The sequence below is a fragment of the Oxyura jamaicensis genome, chromosome 1 (genome assembly GCF_011077185.1).
Source record: "Oxyura jamaicensis isolate SHBP4307 breed ruddy duck chromosome 1, BPBGC_Ojam_1.0, whole genome shotgun sequence".
NCBI lineage: Eukaryota > Metazoa > Chordata > Aves > Anseriformes > Anatidae > Oxyura > Oxyura jamaicensis.
Window position 1 is genome coordinate 154,886,777 of NC_048893.1, and position 11,529 is coordinate 154,898,305.

Here is an 11,529-nt window from a genome sequence, read left to right on the forward strand (position 1 = left end):
AGAAAGAAAGAAAGAAAGAAAGAAAGAAAGAAAGAATAAATAAATGAAAGAAAGAAAAGAAAGAAAATGAAAAAGGCCTAAATCTTTTATAGAGCTTCAAAAAAATCACAACTATTTATGGTAATTATATGGAAAATATATAGATCCAAGTTTCAAATCTCAAAATAGTGGAAGGATTCAATATAATGAAATCTGAAGATAATTTAGCTCTGACAATGCTTGAGCTCTGAATAGTCTGAATATGTTTTCTTTGTTTCCCTCAGAATCACAACAGGAGAGGGATGATAACACCCTTACTTGTAATATGGAAGCTTTGATCAGTGTCCAGCAAGTACTTTTTACAGTATCTTTAAAAGTAGTACTTTGATATGAGGAAGGAGAAGGTTCTATGCAATTCAGTTTAGTTTAACAAAACATACAACATTTACCACAAATACTTACAGACCACTTATTAAATAAAACAGAGTGCACAACTTTTCCATTGCTATTTTTTTACTGAAAGAAGAAAAAATTTCTTTAGTGTTCTTAATGTCCATAACCCAAAAATCTAGTCTGAGACAGCAGAGTGCAAAACCATTATGGTTTTGATGATAATGTAGAAAATGTAATGCTTTCAGGTCAGATTTTCTTTGAGATACTTAGTTTTCACTAACCCAAAACCTAGAGTGAAAGACATAAAGACCAAAATAATAAGGTTGGACTCCAGTCAGCTGTCTCAACAGTTGGATTTGCACTTTTATGGCACCAGTGGAAGTTTGAGTTTTATTAACTTCCTTTGTGCTTCTGTTAGGATTAGTGATTTAAAGATTAACCTTAAAAAACCTGAACTGTTCTGGCTAGGCTGTTCCTTTTCTTGTACCATATTACCTGAGTTTTGATAACTAGAAATTCCTAAACTAGAGCTTCTTCCATCTAACCGGTTGTCAAAGTGTTTGATTTAGGACTACTTGATTCAGGATTTTTTTATCCTGCTTGGTCTGCAACAGCCCATATCAGTTAATCTCAGGGTCTCATTATAAAACCCGTCTTTTCTCCTGAGAGAGGCTGGATGAAGTACATTAATATAATTTGTATTTCCTTGTGAGCATACATTCAGAAAGACAGGTTAATCCACTATGTGGGAAATAAGTATGGGTAATCTCATCTATGTCAGTGATATAAAGGATTACAATACTTTGGATTGTATTAATTAAAAAGAAACAATCAGTCATGCATCATGTTATATGAAGTCTAACAATTACGTCAGGAAGAACCAAACCAATAAATATATTGTTATGAAAAGAAATTTAGGGAATTCTATATTGTGTTCTGTGTGCATATTGAGATTTCCTAAATATTGGTGAATTTGTTTATGTATTAATTATTTTATAAAATAATAATAATAGTAAACTTTAAACAGATAAATTATGTATTATAACTAGAGCTGCAATTCTTTTTTTTTATTATTCTTAGAGAGAAATATGTAATGAAAAAAAAAATGCAATTGTTATAAGAAATTACATACAATTAAGACAAGTGTTATTGCATTAATTTCTTCCCAATCAACGGCAAATAAATATATATATACACATATAAATTTGTTTGAAAATTCAATTCTAATGCAAACTGACATGTAAATTCAAAACCGCATCTTGTTGCTTTCCATAGAGCGTTCTTTCCCATATATTGACATTATTATAAGCAATATGAAAAACAAAAATGAGAAAATTATGGATTTTCTAGACCCTTCATCTTCTATTTTAGTTTTCTATTATATGCTAGCTTTTTATAAAGTGAACAAGTTCAAGGGGTTGAACTTGTCTGTGCTAGACTCTCCTCCTTTTGAAAACAACGTCACTAATTTCTGTGCTTAAATAAGAACAAAAACTCATTATCATTCCACTCTTTAGTCAGGCATTTAGACAAAAATTGATATGTCTATAGAAATGGTAAGAGTTGCAGAGATCTGACAATCCATGTAATCTAAAAACAAAACCACCACCACCAACAACAAAAAAACATTTGGGACACTTTATTTAGAATCTAACAGGAATACTGTTATATACTCTCTCAGCTAGCTCTAATGTTGCAATTAACAATACAAATGGTTTCCTAAAGTCTGTTAACATCACTGCTGTGCTTGCCCTCATTTATAATTGGTTTTAAGGTTTAGGTAGAAAATACTTTTGTTTGATGTTTTCACAAGTGGGAAAGAATTATGTGCCTTTTGGTGCATATTTCCACAGAAGGTAAACAATTTTAATAGCCTGTGGGATTGCTAATTAGAGCTAATTGTGGATTGATTGACCTGTCTTGACAGTAAGTACCTCACAAAACTTGCCTTCTTCACAAACTGAGGATTTGTTTGCATGAGTAACTTTTATGCACTGACCCTCAGAGGCAGAGAGTTATTTGGCTGTGATCCTCTGAATTTGTTAATTTATATTTTATAACTTTTTATTCACTTACAGAACAATGACATAATCTCAGGCTCACCACTTTTGTATTGAAATGTATTTTCTTATTCTTGTTGCTGCCTACAAAATCAGAAACTAGCACAGATAAAGTCTCCACTGAATCAAGGAAAGAAGGTCAGTCATGGGGAAGGTGAAGGGGAAAGGAGGAAACAAGAGACGTAGGAGTGAGAAGGGAGTTACAGTTTACCATAACAGGATTTTACACTATTAATCAAGAAATTGGATTAAATCTAGTACAAATTAAAATAATGTTTGTTGTTGTTGTTGTTTGTTTTTATTATTGTTGTTATTATTATTATTATTACTATTTATGGAAAGAAGATAGAAGATGATTGCCAAGTCTAATAATTAGCTTTTTGTACATAACTCCTTCATTGTGCTAACAATTTTTTTAATTTTATTTTAAAAGGACAATAAATATGCCAACATATCATTAAAATAAATGCTTATAAATTGAAGGCTCAGAGATGATCAAACAGAATCTATCAATATCAATCAGAATAGGTAATTACATTTTAAAGTTATTTTATATGTTGACTGTTATGAAAATAAAGGTTTTTTAAAAATGTCAGGCCTAGACAGGCCTACAACCTGTCTTATTAGTTTTGTGAGGACTATCTGGCTAGCTCTCTAATATGGACTGCAAAACTGGCAAAATCTGGTTCACAGATATTAGAGAATCCCATTTTTTTCCACAGATCTCTATATTTTTTTCAAAATATGAATGCCAACCCTATAACTTAATTGTCATATCCCTATGCAAGTCTCTTTTTCAGGATTTCATCAAAAAAACTCCCATTAACTTACTTGAAAGATGAACAACATGTATATGCAAATTTCTTTCTTTCTCAAGTCCTGAATTTTTATTAGAAAATAAAATGAAGATATGTGTGATATACCTGTGGTACCCTCCTATATCAGACCACCTATTCAGCATCTTGGTGTATTTAAACAAGGCATCACAATCTCAGTAATCCACTACTGATGAATCTTCTGTTTTTGTTGTTGTTGTTGTTCTTGCAGCTCACATTACAGTGATTAACATTGAAGCCAGTAAAGTATAAGATTATTATTATGTGAAGACAGATTACCAAAAGACTTGTCAAATCACATACATAAATAAATAAGTAAATAAAAAATAAATAAAACAGTACACGTCCAAATACCACTGTGACTTTTCAAATCTCATCTGTTTTTCTGAGGGAAAAATAACATCCCTAAAATTCTCAAGTTTAGAGGTTTTGTTGTTGTTGTTGTTGGTGGTGGTGGTTTTTAATGTTTGTAAGGCTTTTTGATTTTGAAAGAATGACAGCAATGCAATTTGGGGGGTAAATGTTAAGTACTACTTCACATAAATTTTCTCCTATGAAGATCTGCATATTCCTTAAGTTAGTAGGGCCCCATATCATTACTCATGTGGATAACAATATTAGCACAAACACTGGATCTTAATCTTAAAAATGATCTAGTGTCAGCTATAAAAAAATAGCCATGAATATTTAAACTTAAATTTAAGGGGATTTTAGGATATTATTTCAGTGGCCTAAATATCAGCTTCTAAAACAATTTAAAATAGCGTAGGGTATATTTACTTCCATTGACTAATTCAGAAAGGTTCAGACTTATTGTTAGTTCTATGTGATATCAGTCACACACCCTAGAGCATGGCAAATAAATGGGGTTCTTGTGTTTAGACAGCTAAATAAATGCCTAGATTTTGAAAAGTCCATTAAATCTTAAGTCCTTAAGTTGTTGGAATGGGTTTTAATTTCTTCAGTTATACTAATTCACTAGTCTAAACTAGACTTGTTTCCCATTCTATTCAGCAGACTGAAGCACTTGCAAAAGATCACTCATTCCATCCCTAAGAGAGCTGCCATGAGGTGCTCTCTTGTGATGTCAGAATCTTTCCAATGATTATATAGGTAACCTGAACAACTAGCTTAGAATATGTATATGATTCAACGCAATCCGAATTTTAGGTTTCTGCATGCAAATTAGTCAGTTTTGTACTCATTTAGTTAATTGATTCCCAGTCTTCAGGGCTGCAATCAGTCGCCCAAATTTAGGAACCTATTGCCAGTGATCTTAAGGACAGAGGTCTCTAAGATACATCAGGTCATTTATTTCAGTCCTTTGGAAAAGTTTCAGTTAACCAGGATATTTCACATGAAACAAGGTTTCTACATGTGAATGATGAATTGTAGTCTTTGAAATCTACAAAGCTATTTGGATACTGTAAGTCTGTAACTGATTTGCATAAATCTATTCCCTCTTAGAAATTCTGTGGTATCTGAGACATTATCATGGGACTGATGAGTCATTGGATGGATAGGAGACCTACATCATTCTGAAATTGCAGCAGAAGGCCACACAGGGTATAGGGAATCTCAAATTTCACTAGACATCTATCTTCAGGCAAATTAATCCCATCCTATTTATGTGGCTTTTGCCTGGCTGAAGTTACAGAATCACAGAATCACAGAATTTCTAGGTTGGAAGAGACCTCAAGATCATCAAGTCCAACCTCTGACCTAACACTAACAGTCCCCACTAAACCATATCCCTAAGCTCTACATCTAAACGTCTTTTAAAGACCTCCAGGGATGGTGACTCCACCACTTCCCTGGGCAGCCCGTTCCAGTGTCTAACAACCCTTTCGGTAAAGAAGTTCTTCCTAAGATCCAACCTAAAACTCCCCTGGCACAACTTAAGCCCATTCCCCCTGGTCCTGTCACCAGGCACGTGGGAGAACAGACCAACCCCCACCTCGCTACAGCCTCCCTTCAGGTACCTGTAGAGTGCACTAAGGTCACCCCTGAGCCTCCTTTTCTCCAGGCTGAACAAGCCCAGCTCCCTCAGCCGCTCCTCGTAAGACTTGTTCTCCAGACCCCTCACCAGCTTCGTAGCCCTTCTCTGGACTCGCTCAAGCACCTCCATGTCCTTCTTGTAGCGAGGGGCCCAAAACTGAATGCAGTACTCGGGGTGCGGCCTCACCAGAGCCGAGTACAGGGGGACGATCACCTCCCTGGCCCTGCTGGCCACACTGTTTCTTATACAGGCCAGGAGGCTGTTGGCCTTCTTGGCCACCTGAGCACATTGCTGGCTCATATTCAGCCGACTATCAACCATCACTCCCAGGTCCTTCTCTGCCTGGCAGCTCTCCTACCACTCATCTCCCAGCCTGTAGCTCTGCTTGGGGTTATTGTGCCCCAGGTGCAGGACCCGGCACTTGGCCTTGTTGAACTTCATGCAGTTGACCTCAGCCCATCGGTGCAGCCTATCCAGATCCTCCTGTAGAGCCTTCCTACCCTCGAGCAGATCGACACACGTACCTAACTTGGTGTCATCTGCAAACTTACTGAGGGTGCACTCAATGCCCTCATCCAGATCATCAATGAAGATATTGAAGAGGACCGGCCCCAGCACCGAGCCCTGGGGAACGCCACTAGTGACCGGCCTCCAACTGGATTTGACTCCATTTACCACGATTTGACTCCATTTACCACGATTTGACTCCATTTACCACATTTACAGTTTCACCTCTGGAAATGGGACACAGCTAGAAAATGGTTCAACTTTTCATCTTTCCTGTAGAAGGAAAATCTCATCTTACCTGAGAAGTTTCTCAGTGTTACAGTTACATGTTAAGTGTTTGGGTAAAAGTGCCTTGACCAGTGTGACTAATACACAAGCTAAATGAAACTGTGTCACAAAGCTTGGTCTCTGACAGTTAATTAAATTTGTCCAGGACAGTTCTTTGATTGTGAGACCATGCATTGGGCAGCATACATACAACAAAGCTCCAGAACAAGGTGTGAGCATGGACACTGTCTATTTAGAATGGTCCTTAGCTTATGATGACTGAAATCATGGACAAGAAAATTTGAAGAAAATTCTAGTTGCCCTTGGTTAAAACCATCAATGGACCATTTGAACAATTTAGCTTATTAATATAGACAATGTATATTTCTTATTGGTCAACACCGGTTTTGAAAATGAAACAACAACAACAACAAAAGCAAATACTTCTCAAAACATATCTGTAAATACTCCTCAAAACATATCTGTAGCTACCTTTTCTCCCAGACTCCAGATTTATGCATTTTGTAGACAAGGATACTGTCTTGACAGTACCATCAAAACTGTCAATTCTTATCAGTGGAAAAGTATTTAGACATAATTATCTGATTGATATATATATATATATTATTGGGAAAGATTTTGGACCATTTTTATTATGCAAGAACCTGAAGCATTTAGTGGATTTGTTTCTTAACACTCTACATTCTGAGAATGTTTAATGTAAACATTATACCTCACTAATCAAAATTATATTTTTAAGCACATTTTAATAGAATGGCTAATATAACAAGATAACAAAGGTAAAAACTATTTTTTCAACTCAAATCAATCAATTAATTCTTATTCTGAATAATCACCTTCCATTATCAAACATGTTATATTAAATTAAAATTTGTTGTCTGTTTGTACACATGTATATGTCCATGTTTATGCAACAAGTATAGGTGGCAAGATTTTGTTAATGGGGGGAGCTGCAGGGGGTGACCTCTGTGAGAAGAAGCCAGGGGCTGCTCATGCCAGACATAGCCTACTCCAGCCCGATAAAATTGATCCACTGCAGGATGTAGGTGAGTCCGTCTGCCAAGCAGGTGGCACCTCTGGCAAAAAAAAAAAATAAAATAAAATAAAAAAAAAAAAATTAAGAAAGGGCAGAGGAGGAGTGAAGACCAAGAAAGATAGTGAGAATCAACAAAAGGAACATTAAGGTGAGAGAAGAAAGGGGAGGAGATACTCTAGCTGCTGGACCAAAAATATCCTGTGAAGAGACCACCGGGTAGCAAATTGTCCCTGATGGACTGCAACCCCTGGAAAGGATCAATGCTGGAGCATGGGAAAACTGAAAGGAGGAAGAGAGGTGCTGTTATTACAGCTCTTAATCCCCCCCTCCCCATACACCACCTTCCCTCAGTGGGATGAGGAGGAGGTCAAAGAGTTGTTAATGAAGGAGTGAAGTTGAGCCTGCAAAGGTGAGGAGGAGGGGTGGGAGGAGAAGGAAAGGTGTTTTAATTGTTTTGTATTTGTTTCTCAACATCCAAATCTACTTTAATTGGAAATAAATTAAATGATTTCTTCCCAGGTTTACTATTTTATGTATGTTGGTAACTGGTATGAAATCTTCCACCTTTTATCTCAATCCACAAGATTTTTCATCTTATTTTCTCCTATTGTACTTATGAGGGGGAGTAAAAGAGAATTTAGGTGGGTGTTTGGTCCTTAGCCAGAGTTAACCCACAACAAAGACAAACTTGCCCTGTATATTGTGAAAGCATTTTTTTTTTTCCAAATGTCGTTTCAGTGTTTCACACTAATGTAGAAAAGAACAGACATACTGCAATTGTGCTTTAAATACATTTTTTTTTTTCTTTACAAATTACCTCCTCTATAACCAGTTTATTATAAAAGGTAACTTCCTGATTCAGATAAATATGTTTCTCTGAAAAGAAGTTAGATCATTATATGAATATGATATGAAGCAAACAAACAAAGAAACAAAAAGCAAAACATTGAAGGCCAAAGATCAATAAAATATGAATGCTAATATTTTTGCTTCAACAAATTAAAGAACTGAATATAAAATAACATCAGGTATATGCATTGAAATTCATTGATTCTAGATAGAGCAAATTCTAAAGAACATAAATACTGTTCAACTTTGAGAATTTCTAGAGTTCATAGTTTCTTACTAAAGACCGGTGCTACCCTATTTAGCAATCCCATTTACTTCAGTGAGATGTCAAGATTAACTCAGTGTGAGTAAGGATATGAAATTGTGATTGATTATCAGATAATTTTATTAAGACAATTAAGTCCTATCTTAAAGGCTTCTTTCTCTGCAATTTTGCTTATATTAATGTCATTGCTTTCAGTACTTAATATAAATAAGCATCTACATTTAAAAATGTTGTAAATTTTATTCTTACATATGTATTTGTATTTGTACAAATGTACATGTATTTGTCTAAACATCTACAATAGAATTCAATGCATTTCACTTTAGATATTTATCAGCTAATCACTCCAAACTTCTTTTTATATTCAAAGGAGAGAAATAATCATGTTTAGGGAGCAATTCACACTTTCTATATTAGATATCTATTTTATGAAAAATGTCTGCTGTTCTCCATGGCTATAATTGAGTCTCCATTGACTATAATAGATTCTGTGCTGAAAATTCAAATGGAGAGGTCTACTTTATATTTTCATTCACATTTGAATTGATGAATCCCATTGCACTAATCATTTTAGGATGAGTTTTTATATGGAAGGAATTGATGATAAACAAACACTGGAAGGTCCAAAAATATTACAGTTTTTATATATTTCATTCATTTCTGGATTACATTGATCTCCTGAGAAAGATAAGTTACTTTTACAGGATTTCTGTCAATCTTGCACTAGAGCAGTCTCACCTTGAGTACTGCCTAAAGTTTTGGGTGCCACAATATAAGAAGGACATAAAACTACTAAAGAGTGGCTATGAAGCTTGTGAAGGGTCCAGAGGGCAAGATATATGAGGAGTGGCTGAGGGCACTTAGTTTGTTCAACTTACAGAAGAGAAAGCTGAATGGCAACCTCATCACAGTCTACAGTTTCTTGATGAGGGGGATATGGTCATTTTACCTTGCTAGGCAGCTGAACTCCACCTCAATTGCTCTCTCACTCCCCCAGCTCAGAAGAGGAGGGGAAAAAGAAAAGGAAAAAAAAAAACAACTCACTGGTTGAGATAAGGATAATTTAATTAAAGAAAAAATAATTATTAAGGGAAAATTATTATTAATTTTAAAAATTAACTAAAGGAAAAGGGGGAAAGGAAAGGAAAAACAACAACAACAAAGCACAGTGTGGAAGCACAGAGGAAATAAATTACTCTCTGCTTCCACCAATGAACAATGCCTGACCTCGTCCTTGAAGCATGTAGCTGTTGTTTGGGAGGACAGACGTTTTCATAACCAGAGCCCCCCCTCTCCTTTCCATCTCCCACCTTTTATTGATGAGTGTGACATCACATTGTATCAAATATCCCTTTGGTTGGTTTAGGTCATCTGCCCTGGTGATATCCCCTCCCATCTCTTGCCTACCCCCAACCTGCTGGTTCTTGGGGAGGGGAGTTGGAGGGAGTCCTAATGTAGTGCCAGTATTGCTCAGCAGTAGACACAACACTGGTACGATACAAATGCTGTTCTAGCTATAAGTGCAGAGCACAGCAATGTATGGGTTGCTGTAGGGAAAGTTAACTCCATCCCAGCCAGACCAAGTACAGGTGGCTACAGGGGATGGCGCTGATCTCTTCTCTCTGGTGATCAGTGATATGAGGGGGTGAGGGAGTGGTCTGAAGCTGCATCAGGGGAGGTTCAGATTGGATGTTAGGAAAAGGTTCTTTACTGAGAATGTGGTCAGGCACTGGAACAGGGAAGTGGTCATAGCACCGAGCCTTCTGTATTTGAAGCATTTGGACAATGCTCTCAGACATATTGTTTGATTTTTAGATGGTCTTGTGGGTAGCCAGGAATTGGACTCAATGATCCTTGTGGGTCTCTTCTAACTTGGGATATTCTATCATTCTAAGTGAAATGTAGACTGTTAAAACATTTAATTTGACTATATATCTAAAACTGAATTGGTTTATATAAAAAATCTGTTACTCATATATCATCTAAATTTTTATTTTATTTTATTTTTTTTACTGCTGAGAATATTTAGTTACCCTTTACTGACCCTAAGAAAAATGTTTGCGAATCAATCAAATATGTGTATTGTGAAAAATAGTATATTATATACTGCCATTTATAGAGTTGGAAAAATAATCAAAATGGTACTGACTTCCAAAAAATTTTAGTATATATAAACAAGTTAAGATTGTTTAAGATTTAGAATTTGCCAGGACCTAAGTCACATGAAAATCAATGATATAGAATTCAGATAAATCAAGAAATATAGTACCAAGTCAAACAAAATAAATAAATAGATAAATAGAAATCAAGTAACTAGTATCCCTAAAAACATTACAAGAGACTTCAGAGGGTGGTAGTTAGAGCCAAAAGCTTTTAACAAATCAAAAGTATTTTCTTGAACTTGGAATTAATTACATTATGAAGTAGTGTTGCATGATACTTGCTACAGTTTCAAAGGATTAGTTAGCAAAAATATTCACAGTGAATTAGTAGGTTAAGGACATTTCCTTTCTTCACGTTAAGTGCAAACTTAATTTATTGATGGTCAAATTCAGCTTCCTGATGTTCTCTTTTCTTGAAGAAATAAATTGAAATTGAAATGTCTTCCTGACCTTATATGCCCTCAAATATGGCTACCTGTACTGTACTGCAATAAAAACTACTACTAGCTATTGTTTTAAACAACAGAGTATAGCAGGAAAAGGAATTTTATGAAATTGCTGCATAAGAATTGTTACCTGTATGAATGACCAGATGAGCTGAAAAATATCTTTGTAAGATATTTCATCATTACAGTCTTCCTGGCAAACACACTACTTCATGAGAAAGATATGATGTGAGAAAGAATTTTCAAAACTAAATCTTACAAAGATATATTTAAAAAATAGTAAATCAGTAAGATCTCAATGGGATATTACAATGTGCTTCTTGTGCTGTTAGAATTTAGATAGAATATCTAAATAAATTCCTGAATGCTGAAAATAACCTTGAAAAAAATGTGAAAAAAAATGCTGAAAATAACCTTGAAAATAAGCCCTAATTTTGGGCTTGACTTTTTGGTGAATATGTTAAAATGTTAGGGGAGGGACTGATGAATGTTCTGTTCTATATGGTAATTATGATTAAAATAAATACATAAATAAAATAAACAAACAAAAACCCCACAGACATAGATTTCATTCTAAAGAATGCATTCCAGATTTAGTATTTGGCATTATTTTCTGAAGAAATTACAATTTAATAAAGAAATGGTATTTTATATTTACTTCAGGAAATAAACAATCACATTTATAGTGGGTTACAGAAAAGTATCCCAT

The 11,529-nt window shown here is 35.1% G+C and overlaps 1 long non-coding RNA gene across 1 annotated transcript in view; it reads left to right on the plus strand.

The window, feature by feature from the left end:
* Nucleotides 1–9,220, plus strand: part of LOC118163092 — a 17,015-nt gene extending 7,795 nt beyond the window's left edge. Inside the window, exon 3 of the long non-coding RNA XR_004748843.1 lies at nt 9,210–9,220. This is a non-coding gene — a long non-coding RNA (uncharacterized LOC118163092). The remainder of the gene's footprint in view (nt 1–9,209) is intronic.
* The last annotated feature ends 2,309 nt before the right edge of the window (nt 9,221–11,529 follow it).